Source organism: Pan troglodytes, chromosome 2 (genome assembly GCF_028858775.2).
Source record: "Pan troglodytes isolate AG18354 chromosome 2, NHGRI_mPanTro3-v2.0_pri, whole genome shotgun sequence".
NCBI lineage: Eukaryota > Metazoa > Chordata > Mammalia > Primates > Hominidae > Pan > Pan troglodytes.
Window position 1 is genome coordinate 110,169,485 of NC_086015.1, and position 22,494 is coordinate 110,191,978.

The 22,494-nt window shown below is 38.6% G+C and overlaps 1 long non-coding RNA gene across 1 annotated transcript in view; it reads right to left on the reverse strand.

Moving 5' to 3' along the window:
- The window catches only part of LOC104005670 (uncharacterized), a 289,399-nt gene that overhangs the window by 172,787 nt on the left and 94,118 nt on the right, over window positions 1–22,494 (reverse strand). The gene's annotated exons all lie outside the window — the stretch shown is intronic.

The following is a 22,494-nucleotide window of genomic DNA, read 5'->3' on the forward strand; positions in this document are numbered from 1 at the left end:
TCAAGATGAAGGCTTTCTCAGGACTCCCACCATGCTCTTAATCTCCCTTGTAAGTACCTGGTGAGCTCTGTGGTGATCATGCACATACCTGCAATTTCCCCTTCTGACTGCAGCTCCCAGGGATTCTATGCACTCATGCTAAAACAAAGTCAGCTTTTAGCAATTTGTCAAAAATTGTAGTTGCATTCTTCTGAACACATTTTATGGGGTGCAGCATCTGCTGCAAAAAAGCAAATGCTCATAGTCTGTGTCTTCTTTCAGGTGAATATCTTTCTTTAGATTTTGGGTTAGTTGGCTGCCCCAAAACCTCAGCTTTCTGATGAATCCAAGAACAACTATGAATTTGCAGATGATCTATTTTCTATATTATAAGGGTACAAAGGATGCCCTGACCAGCCTTTTACATCCTAAGCAAAAGCCAGAAGATGACTCTCCTTTTTTTAACCGCTAGTACAGTTCATCCGTATGTTGGCAAAGAAATAGTCACTTATTCCCACCCCTTTTATAAAAGCTTATGCTTTTCTTGAATTTTACATATTTAAATGTTTTCACCAAAAAAAGACAAGTATGTGAAGTGATAGATATGCTAATTATCTATGACTAATGAGTTAATCATTTCATGTTGTATACATATATCATAACATCACTGTTTACCACTAAAATATGTATAATTACAATTTTTCAATTTACAATAAAATTTTAAAATAAAAAATATCTAATAACAAAATTCTTTGTGAGAAATAACCTAATACTTATCAAAATGTTGAGCAAATGCTTGTGGATTTACTCTGTCTAAATACTTCGGTCCATAAATAAGCACATATAGCTTTTTTATGTCATATACAAACAGATGGTACAGAAATGTCAGTCCTCTTATCATAAACTAGTAGAGTGACAGGCAAATTAATGAAACACATGTCCTTTTTTCTGATATTTAATGTACCAACATATGATAAAAGACTTTAAATTATGCTTTATAAAATCTTGTTTTCAATGGCAAATATGTAACTGAAAGAAGATTGTCTATCAACAAATTTCACCAAATTGACTAAAGGTACTAATTCAATTAGCAAGTAGTTTTAAGTTAATAGCAGTTTATGTCCTAAATAGTAAATAAGTGACTCATATTTGGCCTAAGAAGTAGCTCATGGGATTTAAGATACAAAGATTAAGTGTGTTTCATTTGAACAAATGAGCTTGGAGAAAAGTACTTCTTGAAGAATATCTTGGAAAATAGACGACTTGGGGGGAAAGTTGATAAACATAGGTCAGTTTTCTACCAGATAAAGAGGCTTGTTTATAATTAATCTGATGGTACTAAAAAGGCTTTTAATTAGATTTCTAACACAAAATGGGAAAGGATAGGTTTGGGGTCTGAAACACAAGAGTTCAGCCATCTGCTGCCAACTAGCTCTTGCCAACATGTGATTTGCAAGTTAAATTATGCCAGCTGATGACATATGGTGCTCCTTCTTTAAATATCTTACTCAAAATGAGTTTGCTGCTCTACCACTTGGCTAAATACTAAATGCTCTCAAATGCTGAGTTTGGCTTTCAGAAGAAACAACGGTTTCCATAGTTTTCCTTAGCAAACAAATCTAAGTAAAGGAACACAGATCTAAGTTATTGGCTATGTGTTATTGTCCTGCGGCATGATTGTGAGTTACAGAAATTCGGCCTCTGAAATGTTCACATTCAGAATTTACAAACTTAAAATTCTCCTCAGTTTTAGGTTAACGAAGTAAAGAAAACAAAAGTCACCTCCCTAGGTTTTGATCTGTATTTGAGGAAAGAAGAAAGATAATCTAAAAAAGTTAAAAAAAAAAAAACTATTTGAATCCATTGCTTCATCTCTAGAATGATGTCTCTGTCAATTGGCAGAAGAGTTCAGACCGACTGACAGTGCAGTAGGTGTCAAAAATTTAAACCGTCAACACACTGCAAAACAACGTATTTTTATTCCCAGTGGTCTAAAGCTGCAAAATTCTGTCTCTCAAGGTTTTGGGCTTTGCAATAGTTACAGTTTTGTCTCCAGAATTATTGATCCCATCTGGCTTGAATTAATGCCACATTTTTCCAGACCCTTTGATCTCTCAACCTCTACAAAATTCTCCATAGCAGTTTAAATAGGAACTAACTAAACACATCTATGTAAGCCAATAACTACACTTATGCTAAGACTATATAAGTACACACAAACACACACACATACATCTTCCACTAATCACACCATAAATTTCTCTACCTGCGATACATCCCTATTGTCACTTGAAGGTACGGATTTGAGGCTATTTGATTGAAAATTATGGTGCCTGTCGATCATAGTTTTTGTCTCAGCTGTTTGTACTCCCTATCCAGTCCTAATTTTGTGATCATGACTAAATCTTATAGGTATCAATGGCAGTTCTCTTTCGGTAAGACTTAGCCTCCTAACAAACTTGCAGCATTTTCTCCAGTTGTCGCTATGGACTACATCGCTACAAAATTAAATTTAACTCCTTTTCTTTACTATATTCATCTGCCATAAAGCAAAGACTTTATGGATTTCCCAAACAAGGCAACATATCTTAAATATTGATGGCAGCGGCAGCCCATCTGGAGTGACGGCTGCAAAGCTGCCAGCTACAGTGAGGGAAGTCCAGCTGGGGTTGCGTGCTCCGAGGAGACGGTGGGACAGGAACAGGCAGGAGCTACACCTCCCGCCGAGTCAGCAGGGCAGGGCAGGAGTCCGTGCTCCCAGGCACAGCTGAAGCCTCCTGGGTGCAGCTCCAGAACTGGGCATCCCTGTGCTCTCGGGGGCCCAGGAAACCCCCCTTCCCCAACAGGATCAGAAGTGCCCGCTCCTACTCCCTGGCCTCTCCCCACTCCTGGAACCCACTCTGGTGAAGAGCAAAGTTTTAGCCAAGCCCAGGCGCTGTAGCGACCAGCCAGTGTGTGTACCTCAGGCAGCACTGACACGGTCAGCCTCCTGCCGCTTCAGACCCCCGCCCCCAGACTTTGGACACTGTGTTAGTCTGTTTTCACACGGCCGATAAAGACATACCTGAGACTGGGTAAATTATAAAGAAGAGGTTTAATGGACTTAAAGTTCCATGTGGCTGAGGAGGCCCCACAATCATGGCGGAAGGCGAAAGTCACATTTTACGTGGCAGCAGGCAAGAGAGAATATGAGAACCTAGCGAAAGGGTTTTCCTCTTATAAAACCATAAGATCTCGTGAGACTTATTCACTACCACGAGAACAGTATGGGGGAAACCACCCCATGATTCGACTATCTCTCCGTGGGACCTTCCCACAACACTTAAGAATTATGGGATCTACAATTCAAGATGAGATTTGGGCGGTGACACAGCCAAACCATATCAGACACTGACAAGCATGGGAGGGAGGCCAGGGCAGTGACTGAGAGTGGCTCGACCCAGGCCTGCAGGCACACCTTGGCACAAACATCTTGTGCACTATGGACGGCATGTTGATGACATTGGGAGGCAGACGGGTTCCTGGGTGGAAAGGAGCAGGTCACCAGTGAAGCCCCACTTTCAAGCCAGGGATGGCCTGGAACCTGGGGGCTGGGCTGTTAGCCCCAGGTCGAGTCCGTGGCCTGGAGTGAAAACTTATGGGTGCTTTTTCCAGGCCCACCCATGGCTACCCATAAACCAATTAGCACACACTTCCTCCCTTCTGAGCCTATAAAAAACCCAGAATCAGCCAGATTTCACACAGATGCTGGGACTACCAGCTGTGGGAAGGAGCTACCCACTCTGAGTCTCCAGAGAGCTGTTCTGTGGCTTAATAAAGCTCCTCTCCACCTTGCTCATCTTTCAGTTGTCTGCATGCGTCATTCTTCCTGGATGTGGGACAAGAACTCAGGACCCATCGAATGGTACGACTGAAAGAGCTATAAAAAACAAACAGGGCTGGAACATGTCCCCACTGCTCACCAGTCGTGGGCAATGAGAAGGAGAAAAGAGCTGCGGCCTTTTGGGGAGCCCAGACATAGGAGCCCCCCAAGCCAGGGCTGCGACACCCTCTTTGAGACTCCGGTCTCTGGCATTTTCAAGCTCCCAGGAGCCACTGTGTTCCCTCTGTCCAAATGCAGGTGCCTGCAGTGGAAGCTGTTTGTGGTGCATCTGATCCAGCCACAGGCTTGCACAGGAGTCAGTGCTCGAGCCGGCGTCTGGAGCTGCCTGCCCTGCTTCAGCAGCCGGCATGCCTGGCTGTGCACAGTGGCCAGACCCCACACTCACTCACTCATGCACCCTGTGCCACTCCATCCCCGACTCACCCTTGGCAGGCATGGGATCCAGGCTGGTAGCCTGAGGCAAGCGCAGCCTGCCAGGCCGAGTGGGTGAAACAAGCTCAGTGGGCCTCGAGCAAAACTCGAGCGAAGGTTCCACCAGCCACAGAAATTTCTAGCTGGAAAAGTGACACCCGATGGCTCCCATGACAATATTTCATTACTTTGTATCTCTGTGATACAGAGGATTTAAAAATAATGTAATCAACAAATAAGTGAAAATGTAGGTTGATGAACCAACACACAAAAAATAAAATGCTGGTAGAGCATGAAATGATTGTTTTGGTTTTCCTTGGGAAGCCAAAGGCAATTGGAATTTCAGGGAAACTGACTAACATGATGTATTAGTCTGTTCTCACATTGCTATGAAGAAATACCCAAGACTGGGTAATTTATAAAGATAAGAGGTTTAATTGACTCTTAGTTCCATATGGCTTGGAAGGCCTGAAGAAACTTATAATCATGGTGGAAGGCACCTCTTCACAGTGCAACAGGACAGAGAATGACAGCCAAGTGAAGGGGGAAGCCCCTTATAAAACCATAAGATCTTCTGAGAACTCACTATCACAAGAAAGGTATGGGAAAAACCGACCCCATGATTCAATTATCTCCACCTGGTCCCGCCCTTGACACATGGGGATTATTACAATCCAAAGTGAGATTTGGGTAGGGACACAAAGCCAAACCATATCACATGAGCACTGACCAATGAGAACATAGCTGGTTTAGAATAGTGTCTTGGACTGGGGGGCCCCTGCCTGTGTCAGGAATTAAAACTTTAATTGCTGGACTGTGACAAGAGACAGAAGTGAGGCAATAAGCGATAGGAGATCATTTGACTTAGGAAAGATGTTGTATAAAACTAGTTCATAATCATTTTTATGTTTTAACAACCAATATGTTATATTTTCATACAATGGCTGAATATTAGTCCCAGTCTATAGATTTGCTTCCAATGTTCCCAATAGTGAATTTTTGTAACACACAAGGTTTCAGAAAATAAATCTTCATAGTTCTAAAGGATACACTAAATCCTGATGAAGTTAAATCTATCACATCTCTTTGTACCACCAGTATCAATAAAACACAGAAAAATCTACCTGTTCTAGAATTGAATATGAGATGTGTGTGTCTGCATGTGCTGGAAACGGTGGGTAAAATGTGTGCATTTCAGCGTTCTAAGCCCTTAAATGTATGATTCAAATGTCTCAGCTTTATTAGACTTTAAATACGAATATTGTCACATTAATTTTAAAGTCTTATTTCCTGTATTTAACTACCACCTTTACTTGCAGGCTTCTACCCCACCCTACCCATGGTATTTCTGATAATTCTTGGAGCATGCTTGTCATGTGCTTATGAAGCAGAACAGCAGTTCACAGGAGCCACATGACTTGCTCTATGTGCTTAATGTCTAACTTTCCTACCCTTTTTATGATGCTCTACAAAAGAGGTTTCTAGACTGTGCCTAACATGCTGATACTGCTGATGTTTTCAGGACACTGAAATAAACTGCATGGTTTCTTTTATAAACTTTATAAACTGTATGGTTTCTGCTGCTTCCTGACCTGGACTTCAGGTACCAAATTCTCTCTGTACTGAAGAGCGAAATTCTAATTATTAACCCTGTGTGGTACACTGTCACTAACATGGAGCAGGGATCCCTCTTAGGGGCCTGCTACCTACTCCCCACTCCCCACGCATGAAAATAAAGAAAAATTTTGAGTTCCTTCAAGGAAATTTCCAGGTACCTAGCTAGCTTTGGTAAGTAAATGAGCAACCTGATAAGCAAAAAGGTGATAATAACTTAAAACAACAGCCAAGGAAATTTGAGCCTCAAGATGTTTGATTCCCTTGGTAGCTAAAGGTAATATCTTAACATATATTCCTGAGTTGTTTTTCAGAAACCTGGACCCCCACTGGGTAGAAAATGCCATCCACTGGCACGCAGATCTCAGATAAAGGGGCACTGAGGGCTGAAATCTGACTGCTGTTCTTTGTTCTAAATTTCTTCCCGAGGGTCCTGGAGTCATGCCCACAGGCCAAACTTCAACATTCCTTTCTGCTAACCCCAAGACTTTAGACAAAGATTTGCTCTCTTAACCAATCACAAATCAAAGAATCTTTGAATCCACCTATAACCTGAAAGGCCCTGCTTCAAGATATCCCACCATTTTGGGCCAAAGCAATGTATAACTTCCATGTATTAATTTATCATTTTGTCTGTAACTTCTTTTTTGAAATTTAACCCTGCCTTTAAAATCCCTTGCTTGTAAACCATCAGGGAAGTCAGGTCTTAAGCATTAGCTGTCCAATTCTCTTTGCTTGGCACCCTGCAAATAAACACCATGCTTTCTCTTGCTGCAAACCTCAGTGTGGATGTTTGGTTTTACTGTGCCGGATAAGCAGACCCAGGCTTGGTTTGGTAAAACCAACCAGGCCACAAGGTGTCACTGCTTTTGCCCTTTCTCACACAGTCCTTTCACTTCTTCCTTAGCCACTATTTAATAATGGTTTCCTCTGAACTCAAAACTATTCCAGAAGGGCAGTGAATTGAATGATCCACAATAAAATGTGACTCAGACTACACTATGAGTGTCCATCCTCTTGCACACAATGATTTACCTAAGCAAGGTCAATCAGAAGTTGACAAGGCTTCTGAAGGAGGGATAGTTTTTCTCCTTCTGTGAGATCACAATTTTTTTAAAAACTGGCTAAGTCTGGACACTCCAGGAGCCATCTAGATGCCACACAAAGACAGTCTGTCTTGAGAATAAAGCCAAGAAGAGGCAAGCACAGCATAATTTAGAATGGCGCTCAGTAACAGAGTTGCCACCACGCAGTGTTTTACATTTGAACTGATTCAGAATAAATGGAAATAGTTTATTTTCTCAGTTGGCCATTAGCCACACTTCAAGTACTCAATAGTCACATGTGACAATTGAATTAGACAGTTGAGATATAGAACATTTCTATCATCACAGAGTGCTTTATTGAACAGCATGATCTAAAGGAAGAAACTGAGTTCTAATTTCATCCTTTAAACCCCTGTATCCAGCATTGCCTAAAGCTGCATCCACTTTAAATTTCATTTTGATTTAAGCTAAAATAATGAAAGCATGTTTAACTTTTACTTGTGACCTTTAAAAATTTACAACATAAACTAGCCCTCGGTCCTTTTCCTCAGAACCAGATGCAGAAAACAGACAACCTTTTCATTTTTTTCCAGGTTTTTGTTTTTTTTTCCATGAACTATCCTGAGAAGACTCAACCTCACCGTCTCCTTCAGAAAATACACACACACACATATGCACACATTTACCATGAAAAGAAATTTGAGGCAGGGGTTTGGTAGGTGTTATCACAAAGCCAGTCTCTAGTGTCAAAGATAACCAAACTGGACACTAGTTTAAAGTAGTGAAAACAGATTTTATTCAGTAATTGTTAACACTAGGAGAAAGAGCGGAGCTGCATTCTGATTTGCACAGAGGTGACTGGGCAATTTAAAGCAGGGAGTCAAGTGAAAAATTACAGTCAGTCAGTATAAATGCCATTAGGCCAGCTGTGTCTGCTGGCTGGCAACTACTGAAGTTAGGATTCTGTTCTCTTACAGAGCTTGGAAAACAGAGACTATCCTTCCTGATGACTGCATTTCAAAGGAATGGCTTTCAGGCCCTTGAGAAAGACACTCTTGAATTGTATGAAATACAAATACATCTCAAAGAAACAGAGAAAGGATTTCCAATTTTTTTGTTTGTTTGTTTGATAAACATTCTAAGAAAGGGAGACCTATCATCAGATATTGAGTAGAACAAAGGGAAAATTCTTTTGACAGCCCAGAGCTTTTCAAGACAGGCACTCAAAAGAGGGCTGGATTTGTCCCAGAGACAGGCCTTAGGTAGCTATTGGCCATGTTAAAGTTTGGTCAAGTCTCGGTAGTGCACGGGTTTGAATGGAGTATTTGTACCCAGAGTTCTTTGCAGTTCTCATTACCTAGATTTTTCCAGAATGTTCAGTCAAATGCAAATCATGTAATTTAATCTACAAGACAACCCTCTGATGCCGAGATCATTATCCACTTTACAGATGAGGGAACTAAAGCTCAGAGGGCTTAAACTACTTGTTCAGGTCACATACCAAAAAATTAAGAAGCACATTGGAATCCAGATTTCTGACAAAATTGTGTTTTTCCTCCTATCGCCCATAACTTTGTCTCCCTACAGATCTCCCTAATTTTTCATGCATGTTTCTGTAACTAGTTTTCACAGAAGTGCCCTTGCCTTTAAATGACAAAGCCTGTAAGATTTGAATAGGAAGGAAAAAAACTCAGAAAAATGTCAGAAACTTGTGATTAACAGGCAGCAGGTGTATAAACTGAAAGTGCGAGACTCACATCCATTGTCATCTCAGCAAATGGCTTGGTCCCAAAGTTGCTGAAGGGGGAAATTTGATTATCTTTGCTTCCCCAGAAGACTGATAAATCGAATTCAGACTGTTATTGTTCCAGATACAGCCTGAATCTTCCATAGGATTTTAATCAGCAGCAGCATTATGTAGCATATGGGAGTTATTTGGCTGAAAGGAGACTCCAACTGTCACTGGTACATCCGCTCAACATGAAAGGAAAATAATAATACAAAATAATGGGGCTTTCTTATCTACAGAGCAGCTTCCCTCTGAGAAACTCTGTGGTTTACTGTACTACATCTTTACAACATCCTGTTACGTGGGTCAAGCAACTACTTGACTATAATCTTGGATGCTTACTGGCTGATTCCACCAACATTTTAATGTCTTTCATAGCTCTTTCTCTATCTCATCTTATAAATCCTGTTTCCTCTTACTTTTCAATCTCTTCTGTTCTCTTTATTGGTTAACTTTCACCCATCCCTTCCCATTTAAATTGTCTCAACCTTCATTTATCTTTCTCAGTACTATGTGTTTTCCTTTCCTATCTTTATTTTATAGAAGCCTAGATAGGGAAATTAGAATTCATACGGCAATAGAGTCTTTAGTTCAGTTACATCATCCTGTTTTTCTACAGTATCGGGCAAATGTAGCCTTCACTTTACTTATTTACTCCCTTAGTCACCAAAACTCTATGGAATGTGTTTGTTTCAAGATTCGAAAGGGAGTAACACATGGTCTTTTCCTTCAAACATGGAAGACAAACCAACAGCTAATGACAATAGGATGTGATAAGTGTCATCTTCTTACTGAGCCCATTAAAGTACAGAGAAAACACACTAAGTGTGTGGTACCTATGGTGGCTGATCCCTAGAGCCAGATTCCAGAGTCAGGCTCAGAAACCAGTCACCGGGTTTCTTTAAAACCCTTCCCCCATCTCTTGACCTTTCTTGACATGCCTCAACCCCCATCCCCACCCTTTTGCTCCACACACCTAGAAAGGTTGTGAAAGGGATATTATGCTTAACAGTCTTACACACATCTGAGGATGACATTGACTGAGCTCATCTGTTAACTCATGAGTCAGCATTTCTAGTAAACTAGGAATCAATCTAAAGTACCCCCCCACCCCACCGTGTGTGTGTGTGTGTGTGTGTGTGTGTCTCTCTGTCTCACACACACACACAAACACATACACTTCTCTTTTTCAAATTACAGGGAATATGAGCAATGAACAAATGTTTTGCTTCCTAATAGCACCAACATTTTTTTTAAAAAGTATCAAGACTCTCTTGAAATTCCTATATTTTGTCCAAACATGTAGTCAAAAGTGGTGAACTAGTCATTGCCAGTTTTATGCCCTTGGGTAAGAGATAAACTTTATCAAATGACAGCAAAAAAAGAAGGATGGTTAGAAAGAAAAATGATCATGAATTACACACTAATTCAGTAGTGGAGCCAGCTAAGAAGGTACTATTTCCTTTCCCTGTCTCTGGACCTAATCATCTAACTTCAAAAAGTCAACTGCCAAAAGAGAGAAGATGCCTCCTCTACCATGACATTACCATCAAAGTGTTCAAGCTGTAGAAAGGAATACCTAAAGTAATGAATGCTTGCAAAAGAAAATCTATGCTGTCTGTACTTGGGTGGGAATTCAGTAAAAAAGAATTCCTCCTTCACAATTAATAATGAAAAAAAAACCTATTTCATTAACATCAAAAAACCTATTTCATTAGCATCAAACCCTAGGAAAAATTAGGCAGCAAAACAATTCTGAGTGTCTCAGATAAGGCCTGAAAATCAGAATCTAGTCACTTGGGATCCAGAGAGATGTGACGCTGTTGTTGAGAGTTTATGCTGAGAGTAAAAATTAGGTAGCAAAAAGTCTCTATATAAGATTGTAATATAATCCTTTTTTTTAAACAGAAATAATAACCTTTTCTTCCTTTCTCTTTGTATAAACACAGTACCTAGGACATAATAGATGCTAAATGTTTATTGCATAGATAAATGAATAAACATTATTTTCAAGCACTCCAAAATGAGATTTAAAATAATTAGCATAAAGAATTATAAACATAAAAAGCCTTTTAGATTCAAAAACCATAAGCATAGAACTAACAAAAACTGCATAGGAAAAGTTCAAAACCCACATATTAACCTCCCAATAAATTTGTTAATCTCGATTTGCAGTAACAACACTGTTATTGCAAAACCAATACATCTTAGGCTAATGGGCTAATTGCTTCAGCAAACATCTTAGAAGCCTCACTGTTTTCACACAATGAACTTTTCATTCTTGTTTACGTCTGAGTCTAAGGCAGGAGTGGGATGTGGAGGTGAGATACTCTGCACCATGAAGCTATTCAGGGACCTTGATATTTTAATCTGTTGGTTCTTTCATTGCCTATCACCTCAGGATTCTCCACAGGATGCCCTCCATTTAGCCAGCAGATGATAGAGACAGGGAGCATGTGGTAAATGGTATGGGAGGTTTTGTGGTTCAGGCAGGGATATGGGCACATTCCTTCTGCCCACATTCCACTGGCCAGAACTCAGTCTTTGACTTTAAGTCAGGCAGGCTGAAGAGCTTCCTTTTGATAAATAATAGGCATGTTAGTTTTTAAGCAGAGAAATGACCAAGATGAAAGTTGGGAATTACATTGGCCATGCTGAGTAGAAGAACCTAGTGAAGGGATAAACTAGACACAGGGAGATCTGTTAAGAAGCGATTGCAGTAATGTGGGCAGAGAATGATGAGGCTCAGACTAAAGTAGTAGAAAAAGAATAACAAGAAAATGATGAATTTGCAACATACATTAACTGACTTGTCGACTGAACAGGAATGAACCAAGTAATATTCTTGGGTTTTACAAATTTATAAAATTTGGGTGGGCTTTTAGTTAACTGATGCATTTTTTTGTTGGTTTATTAGTTTTTTCTCAAAGGGATTATGATAATAAAGATTTAAATGTGAAGGAAGTTCATAGAATGCAGTGTCTGTGGGAAGTCAGGGAAAGCTAATGAAGAGTCAAGAAAAAACAAAGGGAATGTTTTGAAATTCTGTAGATCACATTGAGGATTTTAAACTCAATGTGTGATAGCAAATTAAGTGTCAAAAGAGGACAAATTATCTTCAAATATTTTCCCCTATTTGTTTTGTTGCTATTCTCCACAACTGCCAAACATTCAGATGCAAATAAAATGCTTGAGTAAATAATTCCATTTTGGCTGTGGCAACTGGCTTACAGTATGCATTTTGGGAAATTCTGTAAAGATGTTATTTTTAGGGCTTTGAGGAGAAAAACTACCTGGGAAGCTAACTGGTAACCACTTAATCAGACAATTGATCTAATTGAAATAGCTTTAGTCACATTGTTGACATGTATTATAGCAATTAACTAATGCTCAATAAGTTTAAAATACATCATGAAAAGTCCATTACTTAGACAAATAAGGGTGCCATTAATCCCTAAAAAAAAAATCTACATTTCAAAGCCTTCCTGCAGCCTTTCTGCAATTTATGAGAGACAAGGACATAGCAGCAGTACCGAGCACAGGGTGATCCCTTTAGTGGTAGTAACAGCCAGAGTGATTAACTTAATGTGAGAGCATTTCCATTTCCTTGAGCATGTCAGCACCCCCCTCTTGAGTCCCACCTGGGGCCAATTACCAGAAAATTCCAGAATATTCATATTCTCTCTGTACTGGGTCATTCACAATAAAAACAAAAGAGACTTCCTTTCTTTAGGTCTTCTACACATTTAATTCTTTTAATGGAAAGAAACGAATTCACATACATCTCTCAGTTGTTCAATACAAACTTGGGAGAAGTACTTTTCGGCATCTATGCTGTTTCTAGGCAACAGGAACATTTTAAATAAAATTTTCATTAATTTCTCAACAATTATGCAATAATTTATACGTGCAAGTACTCTATCAAATACCTTTCATCATACATACTCATAAAGTAGAATTTGAAAAATACGCTCACACAGTAATAGATTCAGAGTGCAAAATGGAGCAGCAGAATTCCTAAACAGGAACATGTCATTGCTAACAAATAATAAAGCACCAAAGAATACTTGAGCTACTATGAAACAAGTACTCTTTACTTAATCCTTGTCACAACCAAATAACGTAGATGCTGATATTAATCTCTATTTAGAGATAAGTAAACTGAGGCACCAGAGGGTAAGTAACTTGCTGTAAGTCACACAGTTGGGAAATGACAGAGAAAATGCAGGGACTCGGCTGGCTGCAGGGTTCACCCTCTTAACCCCTTGATGTCTCTTGGAGCAGGAGCACAGAGAATATTTCAGTATCAGAAGCTACATATGTGGTTTGTAGGATAGGAAGGGCATGGGCAAGAAAGGAGCACAAGGGGTGAAACGGAAGTGTTAGGCAAGGATCAGGTGATAAGATATTTGGATAATAGAAATTACAAAACTATTTGCTAATAATTCCAGTAAGAACAGTGATAATCATAAGGCTGTGGATTTGCACAAAACATGCAAAAAGGTAATGGACAAATCAGGGTTGGAGCCTCAGCCATCTGCATCTATTTCCAGTCTTTTGAAAAATAAATACTGTTCAAGTAACTCTCCATTGAGAGAGGCTGGGAAATAAAATTTGTTTACTTGTAATTAACGTTGGTTACCTTTCCTGAATTGTTGCTTAGATGCCAAAGATTTCTAACTACATCTTGCTTTCAGAATTTTCTGCCGAGGATCAAACTCATGTTACCGATTGCAGTTTCCTCAGTAAAATTGTCTGTGACATTCTCAAGACCTATCAAATAGAATGTTCTGCATCAACACATGTTTCTATAAGACCAATTTTCTCTTGATTAGAAAATACATCTCAGAATCTGTGTACACAGGCAAATGTCTTTGCCACTATTGCTCCTAGTAAGTTGCAATCACCCATGCACTATATCACTTTTAACAAAACAACTAATTTTTATTTCTGATTACTAGAGCATAGGTAATTGAGAGCTATCTGTCATATGCAAGATTTGAGCATACCAGAAATTTCATAAATGCATACGATGCACACATTCTTTTTATACTTTCTTAAAGTGGTTAGATAGAAAACCAAAAGTGCCCCAGGCCAGATTTCCCAGCGAGGAGATATTGATATGGAGATAAACATGAAGGAAGATTATCAGGGAATACTTTTGTTACTGAAATACCAGGGGCTCAGTCTAAGTCCCATTCCTCCCTCCACAGAAAGCCAATCGCTGAGACAACAAGTATTGCCAGGGAAGAAGGTTATTCAGATTCTGCAGCCAAGGAAAACAGGATATCGGTTTCAAATGCATCTCCCCAACCAACTAAAATTAAGGTTTTCTATAGCAGGACAGAAATGTAACTATGTGTGGGAAAACAGCAATTAGTTGGGGGATGGGGGCAAGGGAGAGGTGTTAGGCCAACAGGAAGCCGGGTGGTCAGTTAAGCAATCATGACGGAAGAGGGGTCTGGTGTCTTATTGTCTAGATGTGGTGATCTGGTGAGTTTCAGTTCACTGATACTCTCTGGAAGGTCTGATGTTTAGTTTCCTGAGAAAGGAACTCAGATAAGACAAATGTAAGTTTCTCAAGTTTGAAGACTGGAAGGGTCGATTTCTATGTTCATTCAAGAAACCATAAACATCAGTTCTATGGGACAACTGGGCCAGTATCAGTTACTCTTTTCTATTTATCAATTCCTCAATCATGGGGAATCTGGGCATAGATCTTTCCGGCTGCTTCATGCTGAGGAGGAGTGTTATGGGATACTATGATGTTTAATAACATAGATAACCCACATTTAAGTGTTTTGTTAAACCTGTTGAGTTAAAGAAGTTAAAGAGCCAAAGCTCCTCAATGTGTCAACTGTTTAGGCATCTGTGTGCCCATCCTTGAATTGGAGGGTCTGAACTAATTTTATTCTTCAAAATTGGCCCTTACAATCTCAAGCCCCCACTATCTCTTCTGTAATAATCCCTGATTCTAGAGGAATTAAATAGTTTAATTTTTGGCCCTGTGTTTCATGAAAGCAATTCATTTTGATTGTCACCTTCTCCCAGGTCTACAGATGAGGCTTGCACTGGTGTCAGTGTTTTAGATTTACCCAGGAGTCAAAGCCCTGTAATTTAGCACAAAGATTAGTTAATAAGACATCTATCAAAAATGTTAAAAGCATCAATACATTTGGTCAAAACAGAATCACAAGTCATTGAAAAAAACAGTTATTCATTTAGCCAAAGTGCTAATCAAAACACTATGAAAGCAATACAGAAATAAAATTATAATAAAGGAGCATTCTACCCACAATTTGCAGATAGACTACTTTGCTATAAAATAAGTTTCTGTCTATGATATAAATGATCAAGTATAGTATATACATTTATGCTAAGAATAGAAGACAATATTTAATGAAATGTTTAGAGACATAAAAGACATAAAAAGGAACATTTAGAAATTAGTGTTTCAGTTTACTAATACAGCAGTGAGTCCTGTTGTTCTCTCTAACATATCACAAATTAAAACACTGTGATTTGGTGTCTAGTAGTTACCATCTACAGCACTTCAAACCATTGTATTAAAGTAGTTAGGTTACTCCTTGCATATACCTAATCACTAGCACTCTAGTGACAGAACTGTGACCAAAGCATGAAAAATGTGATCGGTCCTATACCAGACTTATCAATGTAAGACAATTAACATTTTTCTTTGTCATTAAAAAAGTAGTATATGCAAATATTAGTTTTTGAAATTCAAAATGAGGATAAATAATCTTCTTTCTCTTAAATACTATAAAACAAGGACAAAGTAAGAACAAACAATGATTTCTTTTCAGCCATATTAAAAGGCATCATCACATATTTCCAAGATTGGCTTCTAGATACAATAGTGACACCTGATTAGGTAACTATCATCAATAGAATCTTCAAACCAGAGCCACACTTGTACATATATTATTTTCAAGTGTACACATGAAGGCCCATCATCAGTAATAAAAGACTTAGGATAAAAATTTAAAAACCACTAGAAAGTTTCACAAGTTTTTATTGCTAATTAATCTAAGAGAATGTCACTAAATTTTAATAATGGTAAATACAACTAAAGTAGTTTGAGATAAATCCTATTTAATATAGTTTCCTTAAGGACAAGGCCAACGTTTCCTCAACATTAAAACTTTGTACCCATATCACAGTTTGTCCTCATTACTTAAGGAAAAGATCTGAAACCAACTCAAATTATTGATTAAATTAAATTACCTTGGAAAAAAACAATACTTAAAAATTTCTATTCTCACCTACTTTTCCAAATAACAAAATAAATAGTGTACTATTGCTGTTCAGAACTTATAAAAATAAGTCTTTATTTTAAAACTCTCTAGATCATTAGAAGTAAGCAAAACCAATCCAATTTTAAATGGCTGGTGTGCTCTATCTTTTTTTGGAGGCATGGCAAAGGTAGCTTAGGAATTTTAGATAAATAGAGCAAATGATGAATTGTTGGAAATGCATATGAAACAAAATAACTACTATAGAACCAAATAAAAGCCTTCCATTAGAAACTAAAAACGTCGGTGGCTTTATATATATATGTATGTATAGGTGAAACCCAAAGGTGAACAAACAGCAAATAAATGAAAATTAAAAGGAGAAACATAAACAGAAAATCCACTCTAAATTTTTCTCTTACTCAATTTAACATTGGAAGCTATGGTGTTACCCAGAGCCTACAAACACACACACACACACACACACACACACACACACACACACACACACAGAATATTTTGTTCCTGGTACACAAATTAATGTCTTTATGTCCACCAATACCACTATACATTTCATGCCATTAAGAAATTCACTTCAGGCCAGGCACAGTGGCTCACGCCTGTAATCCCAGCACTTTGGGAAGTCGAGACAGGAGGATCACTTGAGATCAGGAGTTTGAGACAAGCCTGGTCAACGTAGTGAAACCCTATCTCTACCAAAAATACAAAAATCAGCCGAGCATGGTGGTGTGTGCCTGTGGTCCCAGCTACTCAGGAGGCTGAGGCACGAGAATCGCTTGAACCTGGGAGGTGGAGGCTGCAGTGAGCTGAGATCATACCACTGCACTCCAGCCTGGGTGACAGAGCAAGACTCTGTCTCAAAAAAAAAAAAAAAAAAAAAGAATTCACTTCAGGCACATGACTAGTAAGTACCTTGGTGTTAGTACTATCTACAAAGCAATATAAGCATTTATGTGAAATTTGCTTGTACTGCTTTGTAGATAAAGCAATCTAAAAGCATGCTAAATCTGGCTTCATGTTTAACTATATTAAAAAAGAATTGTCAAACTGTTAATTCATTTCTTTACAATATTTCTTATTTTACCTTCATCAAGGCTAAGAGCTTTATCTACGGGCAATGTTAATTTGCCAGATTTCTCTAATTTTCTATCAGGTTTTAAAGAATAGTTTACTATCTAATCTTTTTGTTTGTTTGTTTGTTGAGACGGAGTCTTGCTCTGTCACCTAGGCTGGAGTGCAGTAGAGCCATCTCGGCTCACTGCAAGCTCCGCCTCCCAGGTTCACGCCATTCTCCTGCCTCAGCCTCCCGAGTAGCTGGGACTACCGGCGCCGGTCACTACGCCGGGCTAATTTTTTATATTTTTAGTAGAGACGGGGTTTCACTGTGTTAGCCAGGATGGTCTCGATCTCCTGACCTCATGATCTGCCCACCTCAGCCTCCCAAAGTGCTGGGATTGCAGGCGTGAGCCACTGCGCCCAGCTGTAGTCTTTTTAACCTTCTGTTTTCTCTGTATGTACATGAAAGTGATAGAGAAACAGAAAAAAAAAAAAATTCATATGACATGCTTACACTTTCTGTTTTGTCCTAAATTTTCTTTTTAAATAACAAGTCATTTTACTATAGTACAAAAATTTACCATACAAGATTCTTTCTCATACGAAAATCTTTTCTTTAACCTTCCTTAACAAAAATGTATCTTCATATCCATAACTTTTTCCTGTCTCTCTCCCATACTTACTGGTTCCTTTCTTCCTGATTTCATAAATAAGCTTTCCAAGTCTATAATTAGAATTAACCTTTAGGTAACTTCTGAATTAGACAAAATTACTATTTTTCTCAATAAAAACATATCTTCTTTGGCACATTTTATATACAGAATTTTATATTAACTAGAATTCTTATTCTTGCTAATCTTAAATGTTAATGAAAACTAGGAGGCAAGAAATTCTGAACTATTTATTAGATATTAGCTAGCATTTTATAGATGAGAACAGTTCACACTTTTTAAAAACCTGTTTCCCCATATCACAACCCTTTTTTAATTGGAAGTGACCTGAACATCCAATGAGCATTAAAAATAATTTTAAGATTTTAAACTACACAAAAAGTTCACTTACAAGCATTTATTCCATTTACATGTTTTCAATTCTTTCATTTTTTAACAGTTTATTTAGCTTACTTCTGAAAACTGAGATATTAAACAAAGTTAATAATCATTTTAAGTCATTTCCTTGTTAACCACTTTTTATACCCTGTGAATATGAGGTGCTCACCTAAGTGAGGACTTTAAAATTAAATATATGGGCATTTTCCCTAGTAACTCAGAAGATTCAGCTGTTTTCATTAAAACAACATTAAATTAGACTTATTTGTCAAATGAATCACACAAACATAGATTATTTTACTTTGGCTGGGTTTATAGTTTTATAACCTTCTGTACCAAACCTTGACACCTCAAAATATCTAATAAAGACAAATATAAAACCCAGACAAAAATGTATGCTGACAATTCTGAAGACATTTCTACTTTTATTTTACCAATAATTTTAAAGCCATCTTTTTAATTGACTATTTACTCAAGTCACATGAACTTGAAAAATGCTTGGACATATTCACTTAATTTATGAGTGCTCTTTTATTTATGAGCCAATCTGGTACCCTGTAAAAACAACACGTAACATTTAGACCCATATACATATATACAAACAAAGACCCAATAGTTTTTACTTTAGAATTCTAGGCATGAGATAGCAATACAAACTCACTGGTTTACGAACATGTTCACACGGCTAACTTTTTTGCCCTGATAGATAATACAATGAAGGCTATGAACTAAAACTGGGTAAATCAGTTCCCATGGCAGTTTAACTTTTAAAGGCCAAAATTCCCAAGATTCCAAAGAACACTGGGGCCAAACAGCACCACAGAAGAGCATCATAGTACTAATTAGGTCCAACCCTGTTTAGAACAGCAGCATAAAAGCATACATACATGGACCTCCATCCTGCTTTCCCATTCAACAGCAAAATGAATTCAATTGTAAGACAGCACTACAATGCAAAGACATCGCGATCAGACAAGATCAGCCACACTCAGAGTGGTATGGCTGTAGAATTTCCCCTGCTCCGTCAACCCACAACTACATACAGACTAACCCAAAGAATGCACCCATGTGGGCTGCACTCTGGGATCAAACCCTGACATCCCATAACTACATAGACATACACAAACAATCACCAAAACACAATCCAACTTCTGTAGCAATGAACAAGCCCCAAGAGTGTTCAAACTGAATCAGTCAAGGTATTATCCTCTCTCCATCAGTTTGGCTTGTTTAACCTGCAAACTGATATGCCTTTGGGATTTCCCAAATGGAGAGGAACCATTCCCACTGTCCAGTACCCATAAAAGACACTCACCTTTCTGGACATAGACGTCAAATTTCAAAGGCTGTTCTTCCTAGGCAATCAGGAACATGGTTGGGGTTGGCAGAAGTGGGCCCAAATGGGGAGAGACTAAAATCCACCTCTGGCCAAAATGGTCAGGTAGCTGCTTAGAGGGCTTTTGAAACTCTCCCAGCCCATGGCAGCTGAGTCACAAGCAATGCATTCACGGTCAGGAAACCAAAATTTGTTACCAAAACACCAGAAGTTTGGTCCCATTGCTCACTGCACAGAAAGCCAATCACTGAGACAAAAAGTATTGCCAGGGAAAAAGGCTATTCAGGTGCAACAGTCAAGGAGAGCAAAAAAATCAGTCTCAAATCCATCTCCTCGACCAATTAAAATTAAGGGCTTCTATAGCAGGACAGAAATGTAACCATTTGTGGGAAAACAAGAATTAGGGAGGGGTAAGGGAGAGTAGTTGGCCAACAGGAAGCAGGTAGTCAGTTAGGTAATCAGGATGGATGAGGGGGATCTGACACCTCATTGTCCAGATATCGTGATCTGGTAAGTTTCCGTTCATTGATACTATCTGGGAGCCTTGATGATTGGATTCCTGAGAAAGGAACTGAAGTAAGACAAATGTAAGTTTTTGAAGTTTTAAGACTGGGAGGGCCAATTTCTATGTTTATTTAAAAACACCGTAAACATCAGTTCTATGAGACGATTGAGTTGGCTTCACTTTTTGTTTATTTTGTTTTGTTTTGTTTTGTTTTTGAGATGGAGTCTCTCTCTGTCGCCCAGGCTGGAGTGCAGTGGCGCGATTTTGGCTCGCTGCAATTTCCTCCTCCCGGGTTCAAGTGATTCCCCTGCCTCAGCCTCCCGAGTAGCTGGCACTGCAGGTGCGTGCCACCACACCTGGCTAATTTTTTTGTGTTTTAGTAGAGATGGTGTTTCACAATGTTGGCCAGGGTGGTCTCGATTTCCTGACTTCTTGATTTGCCCACCTCGGCCTCCCAAAGTGCTGGGATTACAGGTGTGAGTCACTGCACCTGGCCAAGCTGGCTTCACTTTTAGGGTCAAAGCAGCATAGGGCAGTGAGGAGAGTAGAGCTGAAATGCAGGTCCAATGAAAGTCCCAGGTAATCACACATCTCAGGACCATGTTGCCATTCAGAGCTGTCCCAAGCTTCTGTAAACTTATGAAACACAAGGGTGTGTACATATATGTATATATATTTAAGATATATACATGCATGTATATATGTATTTAAATATGTATGTATATTTTTATTAAAACCATGCATGGTGACCAATTTTCTTTTTTTTTCTTTTTTTTTTTTTTTGAGATGGAGTTTCACTCTTGTTGTCCAGGCTGGAGTGCAATGGCGCAATCTCGGCTCACCGCAACCTCCGCCTCCCAGGTTCAAGCGATTCTCCTGCCTCAGCCTCCCTAGTAGCTGGGATTACAGGCATGTGCCACCACGCCCGGCTAATTTTGTATTTTTTAGTAGAGACAGGGTTTCTCCATGTTGGTCAGGCTGGTCTTGAACTCCCGACCTCAGGTGATCCACCCGCCTTGGCCTCCCAAAGTGCTGGGGGATTACAGGCATGAGCCACTGTGCCCGGCAACCAATTTTCAATAATCTATCTTGCTTAGATATTATACAAGTATTAAAAGATTATCTATAACAAGAGTTAATAAGTCTAATATTAAAATTAACTAAATTATACTTAATTATAAGATTAATTTTATAAGACATTAATTTTAATATCTTAGACTTATATTAAGATCTTAGACTTATAAGATAATTACAGCTACACAGACATGTAGCTGGCAGCTTTAGTTCTATACCCTTAGTCATGGTTTAAAATAAACAGAAAACAAAAAACTCACATTTCCAGGTGTCAAAGAGCTCTCCTTCCTTGTAGAAGGTCAGTGTATTCTTGAACAAACAAACCAACTGACAAATAAGATTTTCTGTCATCTCTAACCCAACAGAATAGGTCTCCACCTAAAAAGGATGATCAAATAGGCTATAAAACCAAATTCACAAACATTTCTGGCACATTAGGAAATAACTTCTGAGTTATATAAAAACCAAAACCAGAAACAAAAACAAAAGCGCAGAATCCACGGGAAAAAAGAAACAAAAGTCAGCGAAGGTAAAGTTCCATTGCCACTTGGAATTTGCTGCAGAAGCCAAGAGAGGATGTTTGCTTCCATGCCTACACACAGATTGGCTCTGGAAGGTGCATTTACAGGGATATCTTGGTGGAAACTCTAATTTGAATAAACTTATGCAAAGATTTCTTTAACTCATTGGCTAAAGGAAGACTGTAAGACTGGTTCATTAACTCTATAAAAAATAAAATAAAAATGAATGCCTAAACTAAGATCTCCTTCAAAGAAGGAACATTCCCAGCTTTGCAAAGTTCAACCTCAGAGCAGGCTGTTCTTCCTCTGATTACTTCTTAATGAAAGCTGTACTGGCTCAGAGATCTACTTCCATCTGTACTGGCCAGATACCACAAGCCATTCTATTCTATCTTTAGCCATGCTCAGCTGCCTTTCTGGATTATTCAAGTTATCTCCTGAAATACCTCTCATTGTTTTTGTTAGTACTTTGGTTAAAACTTTTTATTTTATTTAACTCTTTATTTTTCTCAAAATGAACATTCTTTCATTTTGCAGAATGCAGTGTACATAAATTTCCTCAAATGCCTGTAATGTGTTACACTAGAAACACATAGTTTCTCCTCTTTCCATGATTGCTGTAAATCAAAAGTAGAAATTAAATGGCTGAACTCAATCTATTATGGGCTAAGAAACATAAAAGTATTCAAACTCTGTTCAAAATTTATTCTTGGTGGAACCAAGAATCCATGAGCCTCTTTTACATAGTGTCTACTCTGGTGGAAAATCACCCATGCATGATGACTTCTCCCCTCCATCAGTCTCATTCTGACAAATCAGAGCAGCATACTGGCAGCTACAAAAGAGAATATATATTGAATCAAGGAGTATGTTCAAACTTTTTCTCTCTTAGTTGCTTAGGGAATTATATCCAGTAAATAATAAAGCACTCCACAACTTATTCTAAAAAATTTTCTG